Source organism: Mercurialis annua, linkage group LG1-X (genome assembly GCF_937616625.2).
Source record: "Mercurialis annua linkage group LG1-X, ddMerAnnu1.2, whole genome shotgun sequence".
NCBI classification, from domain to species: Eukaryota; Viridiplantae; Streptophyta; class Magnoliopsida; order Malpighiales; family Euphorbiaceae; genus Mercurialis; species Mercurialis annua.
Genome location: NC_065570.1, coordinates 21,340,640 through 21,359,000, shown reverse-complemented (window position 1 = coordinate 21,359,000; position 18,361 = coordinate 21,340,640).

Sequence of the window (18,361 nt, the reverse complement as noted above, 5' to 3'; positions counted from 1 at the left end):
CCCAAATCATTTCACCTTCCCACGTTTTGTTTGGATTTGGATTTGTTTCGTAACGTTTTAAACGTTTGGATTTGTTTCGTAACGTTTTAAACGCTTAGCTTAAATCCCTAAAAAGGTGACAAGTTTGGGTTTATTTCGTAACGTTTGTAAACCTGTGGCTTAAATTTCTAAAAAGGTGAAACACTTGGATTTGTTTCGTAACGTTTGTAAACATTTGGTTTTTTTTCATAATGTTTGTAAACGTTTGGCTTCGATCGCTAAAAAGGTGAAATGCATGGATTTGTTTCGTAACGTTTTGAAATGTTTTATTTTGTTTCATAATGTTTGTAAACGTTTGGATTTATTTTGTAACGTTTGGAAACGTTTGGCTTATATCGCTAAAACGGTGAAATGTTTGGTTTTGTTTTATAACCTTTGTTAACGTTTGGTTTTGTTCCGTAATGTTTGTAAACGTTTGGCTTAAATTGTTAAAAAGGTGAAACGCTTGGATTTGTAAACGTTTGGCTTAAATCGCTATAAAGATGAAACGTTTGCATTTGTTTCGTAACGTTTTAAACGTTTGGTAAAACGTTTAGATTTGTTTCTAAACGTTTGGTTTTGTTTATAAACGTTTACAAACGTTACAAAACAAATCCAAACGTTTCACCTTTTTAGCGATTTAAGCCAAACGTTTACAAATGTTACAAAACAAAACCAAACGTTTAAAACGTTACGAAAAAAATCCAAACGTTTACCTTTTTCGCATTAAGCCAAACGTTACGAAACAAAACCAAACGTTTACAAAGGTTATGAAACAAAACCAAACGTTTCACCTTTTTAGCGATTTAAGCAAAACCTTTACAAACGTTACGGAACAAAAACAAACGTTTCACATTTTTAGCGATTTAAGACAAACGTTTACAAACGTTACGGAACAAAACCAAACGTTTTAAACGTTACAAAACAAATCCAAACGTTTCACCTTTTTGGTGATTTAAGCCAAACGTTTATTGACGTTACGAAACAAAACCAAACATTTATAAATGTTACAAAAAAAAACAAACGTTTCAAAACGTTACGAAACAAATCCAAACAATTCACCTTTTTAGGGAATGAAGCCAAACATTTACAAACGTTACGAAACAAAACCAAACGTTTACAAACGTTACAAAAAAAATCCAAGCGTTTCACCTTTTTAGCAATTTAAGCCAAACGTTTCACCTTTTTAGTGACTTAAGCCAAAGGTTACAGACGTTACGAAACAAAGTCAAACGTTTACAAACGATATGAAACAAATCCATGTGTTTCACCTTTAATCCAAACGTTTATAAACTCATATTCCCCAAAAAGTGGATCCCGCTCTAATAGCTCCGAATAAATTAAATACACGTTACGAAATAAATCCAAACGTTTCCCCATTTCAGCGATTTAAGCAAAACGTTTAAAGCATTACGAAACAAATCCAAACGATTTAAGCCAAACGTTTACAAAGTTACAAAACAAATTCAAACGTTTACAAAGTTACAACGTTTGGATTTATTTCGTAACTTTTGTAAACGTTTAGCTGAAATCGCTAAAAAGGTGAAACGTTTGGTTTTATGTCGTAACGTTTGTAAACATTTGGCTTTCCCCATTTTCGCAATTTAAGCTAAACGTTTACAAACGTTTAAACAAATCCAAATGTTTCATATTAGTAGCGATTTAAGACAAACTTTTACAAACGTTACGAAACAAAGCCAAATGTTTACAAACGTTACGAAGACAATCCAAGCGTTTCACCTTTTTAGTAATTTAAGTCAAACGTTTACAAATGTTACGAAACAAATCCAAGCGTTTCACCTTTTTAGTGATTTAAGCCAAATGTTTACAAACGTTACGAAATAAAACCAAGCGTTTCACCGTTTTGTTTCGTAACGTTTGTAAACGTTTGGCTTAAATCGTTTGGATTTGTTTCGTAATGTTTTAAACATTTTGCTTAAATCGCTAAAATGGAAAAACGTTTTGATTTGTTTCATAACGTTTGTAAACGTTTGGCTTAAATTGCTAAAAAGGAGAAATGTTCGGATTTGTTTTATAACGTTTACAAACGTTTGGCTTCAATCACTAATAAGGTGAAAAGTCTGGATTTCTTAACATTTGTAAACTATTTGGCTTAATTCGCTAAAAAGGTGAAACGTCTGGTTTTGTTTTGTAACATTTGTAAACGTTCCACTTAAATCGCTAAAAATGTGAAACGTTTGGTTTTGTTTCGTAACGTTTGTAAACGTTCGGCTTAAATCGCTAAAAATGCGAAACGCTTGGATTTGTTTCGTTACGTTTGTAAACGTTTGGCTTAAATCGCTAAAACGGTGAAACGTTTGGATTTGTTTCGTAACGTTTGTAAACGTTTGGTTAAAATTGCTAAAATGGGAAATGTTAGGAATTGTTTCGTAACGTTTGTAAACGTTTGGCTTTAATCGCTAAAAAGGGGAAACATTTGGTTTTGTTTCATAACCTTTGTAAACGTTTGGCTTAAATTGCTAAAAGGGTGAAACGTTTGGTTTTGTTTCCTAACCTTTTTGTAAGTGTTTGGCTCAAATCGCAAAAATGGGGAAACATTTGGTTTTGTTTTGTAACGTTTAAAACGTTACTAAAAAAATCCAAACGTTTCACCTTTTTAGCGATTTAAGCCAAATGTTTACAAATGTTATGAAACAAATCCAAACATTTCACCTTTTTAGGGATTTAAGCCAAACGTTTACAAACGTTACGAAACAATTCCAAACGTTTTCCCATTTAAGCGATTTAAGCCAAACATTTATAAACGTTTGGTTTTATTTCGTAATTTTGTAAACGTTTGTTGTAAATCGCTAAAAAGGTGAAACGTTTGGATTTGTTCTGAAACGTTTGTAAACGTTTGGCTTAAATCGCTAAAACTGTGAAACTTTGGGTTTTGTTCCGTAACATTTGTAAACGTTTGGCTTAAATTGCTAAAAAGGTGAACCGCTTGGATTATTTTCGTAACGTTTGTAAACGTTTGGTTTAAATTGCTAAAAAGGTGAAACGTTTGGATTTGTTTCGTCACGTTTGTAAGCGTTTAGCTTAAATCGCTAAAAGGTGAAACGTTTTGTTTTGTTTCATAACGTTTGTAAACATTTGGTTTTGTTTTGAAACGTTTGTAAATGTTTGGCTTAAATAGCTAAAAAGGGGAAACGTTTGGATTTGCTTCGTAAGATTCGTAAACATTTGGCTTAAATTTCTAAAAAGGTTTATTAACGTTTGGCTCTAATCACTAAAAAGGTGAAACGTTTGTTTTTGTTTCGTAACGTTTGTAAACGTTTGGTTTAAATAGCTAAAAAGGTGAAACGTTTGGTTTTGTTTCGCAAAGTTTGTAAACGTTTGGCTTATATTTTTAGCGATTTAAGCCAAACGTTTATAACGTTTCAACTATTAAGCGATTTAAGTCAAACGTTTTCCAACGTTATGAAACAAATCCAAATGTTTTACATTTATAGCGATTTAAACAAAACGTTTACAAATGTTACAGAACAAAACCAAACGTTTAAAACGTTAGGAAACAAATCCAAACGTTTCACATTTTTAGTGATTTAAGCCAAACATTTACAAATGTTACAAAACAAAACCAAACATTTCCCCTTTTTAGCGATTCAAGCCAAACGCTTGGATTTAAAACGTTTGAAACACTTGGATTTGTTTCAAAACGTTTGTAAACGTTTGGCTTCAATCGCTAAAAAGGTGAAACGTTTGGATTTGTTTCATAACGTTTATAAACGTTCGGCTTAAATTGCTAAAAAGTTGAAACGTTTGGATTTTTTTCGTAACGTTTGTAAACATTTGGCTTAAATCGCTAAAAAGGTGAAACGTTTGGATTTGTTTTGTAACGCTTGTAAATGTTTTGCTTAAATCGCTAAAAAGGAGACACATTTGGATTTTTTTTCGTAACGTTTGTAAACGTTTGGCTTCAATCACTAAAAAGTTTAAACGTTTGGATTTGTTTCATAACGTTTGTAAACGTTCGGCTTAAATTGCTAAAAAGGAAAAAAGCTTGGATTTGTTTCGTAACGTTTGTAAACGTTTGGCTTAAATCGCTAAAAAGGTGATACGTTTTGATTTATTTCGTAACGTTTGTAAACGTTTGGCTGCAATCACTAAAACGGGGAAACGTTTAGATTTATTTCATAACGTTTGTAAACGTTTGGCTAAAATTACTAAAAAGGTGAAACGCTTGGATTTGTTTCGTAACATTTGTAAACGTTTGGATTAAATCGCTAAAAATGTGAATTATTTGGATTTGTTTCATAAAGTTAGTAAACGTTTGGCCTAAATCGCTAAAAAGGGGAAACGTTTGGATTTGTTTCGTAACGTTTGTAAACGTTTAGCTTAATTTGCTAAAAAGGGAAAACGTTTGGATTTTTTTGTAACATCTGTAAATGTTTGGCTTAAATCGCTAAAGTGGGGAAACATTTGGATTTGTTTCGTACCGTTTGTAAAAGTTTGGCTTAAATCGCTAAAAAGGTGAAATGTTTGGATTTGTTTCATAACGTTTGTAAACGTTTGGCTTAAATCGCTAAAATTAGGAAACGCTTGGATTTGTTTCGTAACGTTTGTAAATGTTTCGCTTATGTCTCGAGCCGATTTCCACCTTGAAACTCGTGCCGAGGTTGGCGCTAGAGAATGAGAATGGTTATTCCGAAACCCGTAGCAAGCCTAAGAAAAATAGTAAAAACTTTTCGTGTTTTGAAAACATAAAAGGTCTCAATCTCTTTTCACAAGTATTTGAAAACCTTTCAATAAACATAAAATCAAAACTGTGCGATTGCATTTTTGGACTCAGGTTCGTACGTGTACACAACACGTATTCTAAAACAACCCTATCCGAAAACAATGCCAGCAGTGCAAACCGGTTAACATATCAAGTAACTAGTTAAAACATGCTAAACAAACATAAAAGTTTTATTAAAACCAGGTTTCTTTATAAACAACTGGCAAAAGCCCTTTTTGTATAAAACATGCTTTTGTCCCAAAATCATATTGACAGTAGTTTCACATCAGAGTTAAAACATTTACAAATGAACTACTGTGCGGAGCTAGAACTACTCTACAGCTCTAGAGTGACCTTTATTTAATTACAACTTCCGGAAAAAGAATTGGAAGTCTTGTCACGTCAAAATGTCATTTACCTGTGAAAGGGAAATCAACGGAGGTTAAATATGAGTGAATTCACATAGATACTTAAGCATATTAATAAAAGTAGAAATCGCATGAAAACATACTTTGTGCAGCCAAATAACCGATCCAGATGAAACCCTAAGAGAAAAGATATTTGTTTAACTATAGTTGACACTATAGTTAATGCTCACTTGTTTAACACAGGATGAATTGTAAACCACAATGGCACAATTATCTTAACTCTGTGTAGGGTTGCCGGGCCGTAAATTGAATTACTGACGCCACTGGACTACCCGTTAGGTCTAGGCCGCTTTGTAAGCATCTGGCCATAGGACCCAACTAATATGCAAGACAATGCAATTATTTATTAATACCGGTGATCACACAATCCTATTGTTGCCCAATAGATAGCACATTCCAATGGATCTATATCGGTTTCAAATTGACTCTATGCAATGCAATTTCAAACACACTTTGAGCTATAAATGTTTTGGCATTAATATTCAAAAGTAAATATGCGAACTCATAAAACCGTTATCCACAAAACAGTTAATCACTTTGATTAATAGAGGACCTAATTAAAACATCTCTAAGTTTTAATTAATCGAACTCCCTTAATTGTCCAAGTCCTTTTTTTAGTCCTTTAAACGTCCTAGTTCGTGTTTCGAAGTCCTTTTAAATTCCATATTGAACGTACCGTTCAAAATTGTCTGAACCTCGTCGATTCATAACTCGATGTGTGAATCCACGTCAGAAACGCGCGCTGGCGCGAGGCCCTGTGCGCCCGCACAGAACACTGTGCGCACGCACAGCCAGACTGTACGGTCGCACAGTCTCAAATAGACTGTGCGTGTGCACAACCTAGACTGTGCGTGTGCACAACCTAGACTGTGCGTGTGCACAACCTAGACTGTGCGTGTGCACAACCTAGGTTGTGCGTCCGCACAGCCACGGGAACTCCGTTCTCGGACCAATTCTGTCGAGATAAAACTTTGTTTTCCGATCCAAAACGCTAATTTACATACCAAACAACTCGATTATGCATTCGAAACATAAAATCATTACGTATACGTTCGATTCGATACGGTAACCGTTATATATTCGAATATAATCCATTTTCTATATAACCAAATTCAAAATAACGGTTATAACTTCGATTAATAATGGATTACCGAAGAAATTTAAGTTAGAAACGAGAAATCAGATCGAAATCGGCGAACCTACCGTCGCGTCGCACCTTGGGCGTTCTCTGAAGCCTAAAGCCTAACTTTAGGTTCTGAACATTCAAATGATTCAATTCATTTGAAATGTTGATATTTATAGTTTGGCTAAAAGAGAAACTAGCCCCTAGGTATTCACGCGTTACTTCAACCCAAATTCTCAATTACTCATCCGTAACTAAAACAAACAACGAACTCCGTATTTTATAAAATTTTAACCACGAATTCCATAATTCGTCGTTAGAATGAAAACGTAATTTTTATTCTCACGGGACCTATATTTTATTTTTAATAAATCTTTTAAGATTTATTAGGGTTATATTAGACCCACTTAATAAAAATTATATCTCCAAATCTTATAAAATTTTAGGAATAACTTCTCAAAAATATTCCGTGAATATTGATTCCAAAAGTATTCACACGGGACTTATAAACTATTCTATTTTATTTTTTAAGCATTTCTTAATTACCGTTAGTTAAAATATAAATATCAAAATTTAATATTTTAACTTCTATAGCTATTTTATATTTCCAGATATACTATGAATTAAATTTATCCTCAAATTTAATTTATGTTCTCCCGTTCTAAAAAATTATTCCTTTTGTAGAATAATTTAGTCATTTATCTTTTTTACGGGGTATTACATTCTACCCATCTTATTAAAATTTATCCTCGAATTTCAATAAGAACTACGTACCTTGTAGAAACAGGTAAGGATATCGCTGGCGCATATCCACCTCTGTCTCCCACATACATTCTTCCACAAAATGGTTTCTACACAACACTTTCACCATTGGAATCTCCTTGGTACGAAGCTTCCGCAATTGAGTATCTACTATTTCAACAGGTTGCTCCTCGTAAAAACGTTCCTCGTTGACCTCTACAGCTTGTGGTTGAATCACATGAGAAGGATCTGCGATATACTTTCGCAGCATCGATATGTTAAACACCGGATGAACTTGCGACATGTTTGGCGGTAGAACTAACTTGTAAGCCACCGCTCCTATTCGTTATATAATCTCGTATGGTCCCACAAATCTTGGAGACAACTTGCCTCTCTTTCCAAAACGGATAACACCTTTCATAGGTGATACCTTTAGAAAGACATAATCGCCAACTATAAATTCTATTTCCTTCCTCTTTGGATCTGCGTAACTTTTCTGGCGACTAAAAGCAATTTCCAATCCCTGTTTAATCAGTGGTACCTTCTCTGAGGTAATCTGAATAATCTCCGCTCCTGTCAATTTTCTCTCTCCAACTTCCTCCCAACAGATAGAAGATCGACACATACGGCCGTACAATGCCTCATATGGAGCCATCTCAATACTGGAATGATAGCTGTTGTTGTACGAGAATTCCACTAGTGGTAAATACACAGCCCAGCTACATCCAAAATCCAGTATACACAGTCTAAGCATATCTTCTAAAGTCTGAATAGTCCTTTCAGACTGTCCATCAGTTTGCGGATGAAAAGCGGTACTGAAATCTAGCCGCGTTCCCATCGCTTCTTGCAAACTTCCCCAAAATCTAGAGGTTAACACCGAACCTCTATCTAAAACTATTGACACAAGAACTCCAAGTAAACTGACTATTGTGTTAATGTACTCTTGTGCCAACTTCGCCGCGGTATATGATATCCTAATAGGTATAAAGTGTGCTGACTTCGTCAGACGATCCACAATAACCCATGTAGAATCAAAACCTTTCTGTGTCTTAGGTATTCCAACAACAAAGTCCATTGTAATCCTCTCCCACTTCCACTTTGGAATGGGTAGGGGTTGTAAAAATCCATATGGCCTTTGGTGTTCAAGCTTAACTTGCTGACACACTAGACACTTTGCTACATATTCTGCTATATCTCGCTGCATTCCGTTCCACCAGTACATCTCCTTGATATCTCTATACATTTTGGCAGAACCTAGATGAATATTGTATGTTGAACCATGAGTTTCCTCCATGATCTTCTATCTTAGATTCTCCACATCTGGTACACAAAATCTGGTACCATACTTCAGTGCTCCGTTGACAACACTGAAATCCTGACACTTTCCTTTTTCAACCTCATCCATCACATGCTATAGTTGAGGATCTTCACCTTGTAACTCTTTAATCCTGTCAATTAGTGTTGGTCGCACACATAATTGAGCTATCATGCTTCCAAGATAAGAAACTTCAAGTCTGATGTTATGACTAAACATCGTATAGATCTCTTTGATTAATGGCTTTCTCCCACTCTGTAGTAACATGTGCTAAGCTTCCTGCAGAGTTTCTACTTAGCGCATCAGCCACCACATTGGCTTTACCCGGATGATACTGTATAGTGCAATCATAATCTTTAAGCAACTCTAGCCACCTCCTCTGTTTGAGGTTCAATTCACGTTGATAAAAGATATACTTCAAACTCTTATGATCCGTGAATATCTCACACGTTGCACCGTACAAGTAATGTCTCCAGGTTTTCAATGCAAAAATCACTGATGCTATCTCCAAGTCGTGAGTAGGATAGTTCACTTCATGCTTTTTCAGTTGGCGAGAAGCATAAGCTATCACTCGTCCATGTTGCATCAAAACACATCCTAAACAACCCCTCAAAGCATCACAGTAAACAGTAAATCCTTCGATACCTTCTTGTAACGCTAGCACTGGAGCTGTCATTAGACACTCTTTAAATTTTTGAAAACTATCATCACATTTATCTGTCCACTCATACTTCGCATTCTTCTGAGGTAACTTCGTTAATGGTGTAGAGATTCTTGAGAAATCTTGCACAAATCTTCTATAATATCCTGCTAACCCGAGGAAACTACGAATCTCAGTCACTGAAGTTGGTCGTTTCCATTCCACAACCGCTTCAATCTTCTTTGGATCCACTTTCATTCCACTTTGAGACACAACATGTCCCAAAAATGCCACTTCTTCAAACCAAAATTCACACTTTGAAAACTTGGCGTACAATTGCTGCTCCCTCAATGTCTGAAGAACTATGCGCAAATGATGCGCATGCTCCTCTTCTATACGCGAGCATATCAAAATATCATCAATAAAAACGATTACGAACTGATCCACGAATGGTTTGAATATCCTATTCATCAAATCCATGAAAACCGCTGGTGCATTCGTCAATCTGAATGACATAACTAGGAACTCGTAGTGACCATACCGAGTCCTAAAAGTAGTCGTTGAAATATCATCATCTCGGATCTTCAACTGATGGTATCCTGATCACAAATAAATCTTAGAAAATTGCCTTGCTCCTTGCAGTTGATTGAACAAATCATCAATCCTTGGCAACGGGTACTTGTTCTTGATTGTAACCTTGTTCAGCTGTATGTAGTCTATGCAGAGCCGAAACGATCCATCCTTATTTTTGACAAATAAAACAGGTGCTCCCCACGGTGAAACACTTGGTCTGACAAAACCACAATCAAGTAATGATAAGCTATTATTTTATGTAGTTTTTATAGCATTTATTCGTTAGTTTTCAATACTATTGCGTAAAATAAGAGCTTATATAGTTAGGTTTTCGTGTTTTATTGTTTTTATGAATAAATATTAAATCTTATCATTTTTAGGGTATTTATGATTCAAACAGGGCCAAATAGTCAAAGCCAGAAGAATTCAGAAAACAAGAGCCAAACCCAAGCCCAACCGGTTCGAGTTGAATCGAACCGGTCAAAGAACAAAAATCAGCATATCAGCCGGCCTTCAGCCGGCCCACGACATCAAGCCGGCCAAGGACCGGCTGAGACCTGGATACGCGTGAAAATATGTTCGCATTGGAATAAGGCAACGAAATTCTGAAGTTATCACATCGGACATTCCATAATCAGCAGAATATTGCATTCACGCTCAAGAGAGTGATCTGTCTTGACTTGCATACAAAAAAGGGAGCTTTGACAATAAGATAGAAGCTCATTAAGGAAAGAAGCTATGCTCTTTTAGAAACAAGACAAGTTAAAGATTGGTCCACTCAAGACGATTATGGAAGGACTTGATCATTACTCCACTTTCAAAGGAAAGAAGATATTCTCAACTTGATCTTCACTCAAGTTTTACATGGAAGGATGATATCTTTGGTTTGCACTCCACTCCAAGTGACTCTATAAATAGACCCCATTTGTGTAGAAAAAACATATATTACTTAGTGTAGACTTAGGCTCAGCCACTAAAAATACTCTTTAGTATAGATTATTTCTATCTTCTATTTTCTCATGTACTCAAGGTATAACTTATCTATTGTTATAATTAAACATTTCGTCCGAGGGTTGATATGAACGTTTTATATAATTGATTGGACTTGGATATTTTGGTGATTTATCGTGTTTCGGTTATTGAACTTAATGCTTGGATTAAATTGAGAAATTGAATTCATGACGTTTGTAAACGTTTGGCTTAAATTATAAAAAATGTGAAACGGTTGAATTTGTTTCATAACGTTTGTAAACGTTTGGCTTAAATTGCTAAAACGGTGAAACGCTTGGTTTGGTTTCGTAACGTTTGTAAACGTTTGGCTTAAATCACTAAACATGTGAAACGCTTGGATTTGTTTTATCACGTTTTAAACGTTTGGCTTAAATTGCTAAAAATGTGAAACGTTTGGATTTGTTTCGTAACGTTTGTACACGTTTGGCTTCTATCGCTAAAAATGTGAAACGTTTGGATTTCTTTCGTAACGTTTGTAAATGTTTGGCTTCAATCGCTAAAAAGGTGAAACGTTTGGATTTGTTCCGTAACGTTTGAAAACGTTTGGCTTAAATCGCTAAAAAGGAGAAACGTTTCGATTTGTTCCGTAACGTTTGAAAACGTTTTGCTTAAATCACAAAAAAGGTGAAACGTTTGGTTTTGTTTCGTAACATTTGTAAACGTTTGGCTCAAATCGCTAAAAAGGGGAAACGTTTGGATTTGTTTTGTAATGTTTGTAAAAGTTTGGCTTAAATCGCTTAAAAAGTGAAACGTTTGGATTTGTTTCGTAACGTTTGTAAACGTTTGGCTTAAATTGCTAAAGAGGTGAAACGTTTGGATTTGTTTCGTATCGTTTTAAACGTTTGGTTTAAATTTCTAAAAAGGTGAAACGTTTGGATTTGTTTCGTAACGTTTGTAAACGTTCTTAAATTGCAAAAGAAGTGAAACGTTTGGATTTGTTTCCTATCGTTTGTAAACGTATGGCTTAAATCGCTAAAAAGGTAAAACGTTTGGTTTTGTTTCGTAACGTTTGTAAAAACTTGGCCTAAATCACTAAAAAGGTGAGACGTTTGGTTTTGTTTCGTAACGTTTGTTTCGTAACGTTTTAAACGTTTGGTTTTGTTTCGTAATGTTTGTATACGTTTGGCTTAAATCGCTAAAAAGGTGAAACGTTTGGTTTTGTTCGTAACTTTTGTAAACGTTTAGCTTAAATCGCTAAAAAGGTGAAACGTTTGGTTTTGTTTCGTAACATTTTTAAACGTTTCGATTTGTTTCGTAACGTTTGTTTCGTAAAGTTCTAAAACGTTTGGTTTTGTTTCGTAGCGTTTGTAAACGTTTCGCATAAATAACAAAAAATGGGAAACGTTTGGTTTTGTTCTGTAGCGTTAGTAAACGTTTGGCTTAAATTGCTAATAAGGTGAAACGCTTGTATTTGTTTCTTAACGTTTGTAAACATTTGGCTTTTGTTCGTAGCGTTAGTAAACGTTTGGCTTAAATCGCTAAAAATGTGAAACATTTGAATTTGCTTCGTAACGTTTTCAACGTTTGGATTTGTTTCGAAACGTTTGGATTAGTTTCGTATCATTTGTAAACGTTTGGCTTCAATCACTAAAAAGGGGAAACGTTTGGATTTGTTTGGTAACGTTTTTAAACGTTTGGCTTAAATTGCTAAAAAGGTGAAACACTATGATTTGTTACGTAACGTTTGTAAACGATTGGCTTAAATTGCTAAAAAGGTGAAACATTTTGATTTGTTACGTAACTTTTGTAAACGTTTGGCTTAAATCTATAAAAAGGTGAAACATTTGGATCGTTTTCGTAACGTTTGTAAACGTTTGGCTTAAATGTGAAACGTTTGGATTTGTTTCGTAACTTTTGTAAACGTTTGGCTTAAATTGCTAAAAAGGTGAAACAATTGGATTTGTTTCATAACGTTTGTAAACGTTTGACTTAAATTGCTAAAAAGGTGAAACGCTTGGATTTGTTTCGTAAACTTTGTAAAGGTTTGGCTTAAATTGCTAAAAAGGTTAAATACTTGGTTTTGTTTTGAAACGTTTGTAAACATTTTGCTTAAATCGCTAAAAATGAGAAACGTATGTATTTGTTTCATAATGTTTTAAACGTTTGGTTTTTCTCGTAACGTTTGTAAACGTTTGGTTTAATTCGTTAAAAAGGTTAAACGCTTGGATTTGTTTCGTAACGTTTATAAACGTTTGGCTTAAATTGTTAAAAAGGTGAATTTTTTTAATTTGTTTCCTAACCTTTGTGAAGGTTGGGCTTAAATTGCTAAAAAGGCGAAACGTTTGTATTTGTTTCATACGTTTGTAAACATTTGGATTTCTTTCATACGTTTGTAAACATTTGGCTTAAATCGCTAAAAACTTGAAATGGTTTGATTTGTTTCGTAACATTTGTAAACGTTTGGCTTATATTGCTAAAAAGGTGAAACGCTTGGATTTGTTTCATAACATTTATAAACGTTTGGCTTAAATTGCTAAAGAAGTGAAACGCTTGGTTTTGTTTCGTAACGTTTGCAAACGTTTGGCTTAAATTGCTAAAAAGGTGAAACGCTTGGTTTTGTTTCGTAACGTTTGTAAACGTTTGGCTTAAATCACTAAACATGTGAAACGCTTGGATTTGTTTTGTCACGTTTTAAACGTTTGGCTTAAACTGCAAAAGATGTGAAACGTTTGGATTTGTTTCGTAACGTTTGTACACGTTTGGCTTCTATCGCTAAAAATGTGAAACGTTTCGATTTCTTTCGTAACGTTTGTAAACATTTGGCTTCAATCGCTAAAAAGGTGAAACGTTTGGATTTGTTCCGTAACATTTGAAAACGTTTGGCTTAAATCGCTAAAAAGGAGAAACGTTTGGATTTGTTCCGTAACGTTTGAAAATGTTTTGCTTAAATCGCAAAAAAGGTGAAACGTTTGGTTTTGTTTCGTAACGTTTGTAAACGTTTGGCTCAAATCGCTAAAAAGGGGAAACGTTTGGATTTGTTTTGTAATGTTTGTAAACGTTTGGCTTAAATCGCTTAAAAGGTGAAACATTTGGATTTGTTTCGTAACGTTTGTAAACGTTTGGCTTAATTTGCTAAAAAGGTGAAACGTTTGGTTTTGTTTCGTATCGTTTTAAACCTTTGGTTTAAATTTCTAAAAAGGTGAAACACTTGGATTTGTTTCGTAACATTTGTAAACGTTTGGCTTAAATTGCTAAAAAGCTGAAATGCCTATATTTGTTTTGTAACGTTTGTAAACGTTTGGCTTAAATCGCTAAAAAGTCGAAACGTTTGTATTTGTTTCGTAAAGGTTGTAAACGTTTGGCTTAAATCAGTGAAAAGGTGAAACATTTTGTTTTGTTTCGTAACCTTTGTAAACATGCAGCTTAAATCGCTAAAAAGGTGAAACGGTTTGATTTGTTTCGTAAAGTTTTAAACATTTGGATTTGTTTCGTAACGTTTGTAAATGTTTGGCTTAAATAAATAAAAATGTGAAACGTTTGGATTTTTTTCGCAATGTTTACAAACGTTTGGTTTTGTTTCTTAACGTTTATAAACGTTTGGCTTAAATCGCTAAAATGGGGAAACGTTTCGTGTTGTTTTGTAACGTTTGTAAACGTTTGGATTTGTCTCGTAACGTTTTAAATGTTTGGTTTTGTTTTGTAACGTTTGTAAACGTTTGGCTTAAATCGCTAAAAAGGGGAAACGTTTGGTTTATTTCGTAACGTTTGTAAACGTTTGGCTTAAATCGCTAAATAGGTGAAAAGTTTGGATATGTTTCGTAACATTTGTAAACGTTTTGTTGAAATTGCTAAAATTTATTTCGTAACGTTTGTAAACGTTTGGCTTAAATCGCTAAATAGGGGAAACGTTTGGGTTTGTTTCGTAACATTTGTAAACGTTTTGTTTAAATCGCTAAAAAGGTGAAACGTTTGGATTTGTTTCGTAACGTTTGTAAACGTATGGCTTAAATAGCTAAAAAGGGGAAACATTTGGTTTTGTTTCGAAACATTTGTAAATGTTTGGCTGAAATCACTAAAAAGGTGAGACGTTTGGTTTTGTTTCGTAACGTTTGTAAACGTTTGGATTTGTTTTGTAACATTTTAAACGTTTGGTTTTGTTTCGTAATGTTTGTCACTACAAGAAAACAGGGCCTTAGCGACGGATATATCGGTCGCTAAAGCCCTAATTTCCGTCGCAAATCACCATTTACGATGGATTTGCGACGGAGTCCGTCTACACTTTTTGTTGCAAACTTATTTAAAGACCAAAATCATGTCCGCGGCTAAATTTGCGACGAAATATTCTGTCGCAAATATTAAGCATTCCGTTGCGAATATGTCTCCAAACGATATGATATGGAGACGTATTTGCGACGGAATGTTTAAGATTTGTAACAGAATATTCTGTCGCAAATCTTATACATTTTGTCGCAAATGTACTTAATTTTCGGCAGATTTTTGCCGTTTTTCGCTATTTTTTGCCATTTTTCCCTGTCATTTCAAACATGTTAAATACAGTAATAATATTTATTCATAAATCACAATTGAAACTGATTAATAAATATGTATATATAAAAATATTAGAGTATACATATAAACGTCAAAAAAGAAAAAAAACGTATTATGTTTGTAATAAGATAAGCTAACACGACACTACAAAGCTATAGTGTCGTCATCGTCTGGTGGGGTAGGTGGGGGCTGTGGCCGAAACTCTGCAGGAAGGTTAGGCATCATCCTTGCAATCTCCTCACGGATCAGCTGGGCCATAGTCGCCGCCTGCTGCTCCTGAGCCACTCGCAGACCTTCCTGAATGCCGGCCTGCACACGTAGCTCGACCTCCTCGTCCGCCTGCTGCGACGACCTAGATGAGATGCCTCGCTGCACCCTGCTGCTTGTCCCCACGTACCTGCTGTTCACGGAACCCAAGCCGTACACACGTTTCTTCTTGTTGATTCCATCGATATCTAGAAACACTTGGGTCTCGTACACTGCCGCTGGACTCGAGGAGCTACCCTCTCCGGTCGGAGACTGTGTTGCAGCGGCAAGCTTCTCAATGTTGGCATCCTACAAAATAATAAAAAGTATATCAGTTGTGTTTTAAAACAATTAAAAATGTATAACATATTAAAATGTGAACCTAATTTGTAACGAAATTTCGACAGCATTTCCTCTATAATACGAGCATCACCCATTTTTCAGGGAAGTCCTGCAACCGAATTACAATATATAATCCAACCAATAAACATGTTCAATATAATCTAGCATTTGTAACTTGTTAAATTCAAATAAACAATCTACTTTAACATATTTAACACTATATCAACAAACATTTTCAATTTAATATATAATTTCCGAATTAATAAATTCAACTTAGAGAATTATAAGTTAATAAGGATTTACAGTCATATCCTGAGCCCGCTTATCGACCGGCTTCTTGTCAGCCTTCGTGGAGTGAAGGAGAGTGTACAACTTTGTTGCACTCGGTCTCCGGCCAAGCGTCCTTTCCTACAAAAAAAATATAATTGAATTAGTATCAAAATAAAGCAAATACGTTATTTAAGTATTTTAATTACTGAATTTTGAAACAAACCATCTCCTCCATATGCTTTGATAGCAGAGCGAGATCCACCAGTACGGCGGACAGGTCCAAAACCGGCGCCTGCTGGCTTGCTCATCTGATTTTCTCGGGAGGTTTCTGACCTCTTCCTCTCATTCTTTGAGTTCCATAACGCGTTCCAAGCATCCCAGATTTTCTGAGTCACAGAGATATGCTTCTATTTCATCCTTCTCATCCTGTGGATATTGTCTTTGTAGCAGTTTGCTGCATGGGCCATGAATACCTGTCTGATGACCTCCTCGCTGTAGGCCGACCTATCCCTCCAGAACTCTTTCTGCAAATAGTAAAAACATGTGTTGTGAGTTAGTTTTTTCAAAAAAATCATAACTTACTAGTATTAAATTGCAAATTTAATTACCTGGAACTTCTGAAAGTAGAACTCTCTCTGCTCTGCTGTCAGAAAGCGCCATGTTGTTCCATTATCGAACCCGCACTTCCTAATAATCTCCTGCATAGCCCGTGAAACAGGCCCAGAGTCGATTAACATCGTCCTGTGATTTTATTAGCATAGCTTAGTATATATTCATATTACAATACACACATTAAGAACTAAATTGTAATCATACCTGCTAGGGTCTGGGTGAACTCTCGCCCTACCATGGTCGTCCTTCACTGTTTCGATATCTCGGTAACTCGTATTTTTGCATCCCACCCTAGGATGGGGGCATTTAATCTTGGGCCCACTCATACACGCTGGATGGCGTAAAGCGAAATTTACAAACTCTTGGACGCGCTCGTCAAAACCTGAGTACAGCAACCCGCCCTGGAGCCGCCTATACATCCAACTTCGGTCTGTATCCATTTATGTAGTACGGATAATTAGGAGGGGTTTTCGCTTGAAAATAGCAAAGTCAATGTAATTGACTGCTTTAAAGGTATGGACCTATCCCATTCGCAAAACTGGCTCCCCTTAACTTGGTCACGATATATACCTAGTAACGGAGAAAAATATTCGGCATCCTTCCGTCTTCGTTCTCCTTCAGTGCGATATTTAGTATATGCGCTGTAACGCTAATTATATATTCCGCGAGGAATAAGCGTTACAAAACACATACTAGACATCCACCCAAAGAATAAACGTTGGAAAACAACTGAATATATTTCTACCTCTTGACACATATGGTTTTCGTGATCGAGTTACGGGAGGACCAGTTTTGCGAACTGTACAAACTGTACAATCCTTTGACGTTCAATCTCTTGAACACACGGGACGGGAACTTTAAGGCCAGGTTTGCAATTTTATTCGGTGGGAATAAAATCGCGGCCAAGTTAGGTTGCAATAGCTTATAAATTAACTAATTTTAAATGAAAACAAAAATTGAAATAATAACAGTACTTACTTGTTGCAGAGCAGAACCGCAAAAGATAAAAATAATCGATGTGGAATATCGGACCGATGCAACCAACAAAAGTTAGCAAACCTATCATGCAATCAATTTCAAAATTTTGTTATTATATAATTAATAAAAACATTCATTTTCTAAAAACATTTGGGAAGCACTTCCCCTAAAAATTAGCATCACCCATTTTTCAGGGAAATCCTGCAAGCAATTTACAAAACGTGCAAACCAAAACCACAATATAATTACACCGGAATTAACATTTAATACGTTAATTACACCATTTAACTAAAATCATCTAATAAATTAATGAACTGATATAATTTAAATTAAACTAAAACAATTAACTAATTAATAAACTAATTTATCTTACAATTAATAAAAAATACTAACAATTAATACTAATTACACAAGTATAAAATATTTAAACTAAAATTAATAAAAATACTAACAATTAATACAAATTAACTACATTTAATCTAATTTAACCTAAATATTATCAATTTATATATATATATATATATATATATATATATATATATATATATATATATATATATATATATATATATATTTTAAACTAAAATTAAAATAATTATATTTATGCTAATTAATATAAACCCTAATTGTAATTACACTAATAACTAACATAATTTTAAATTAATATAACCTACATTAAATAATAATCTAATAAACTGAATTAACCTAATTAAATTATCTAAAATATAATTAAATTAACCTAATAATCTAATTTTACAATCTAGTAACCTAATTTATAATCTAATATATAATCAAATTTAATTTAATAATTAGCTAAACTAATTTAGAATCCAACAATTAACATAACAAAAAA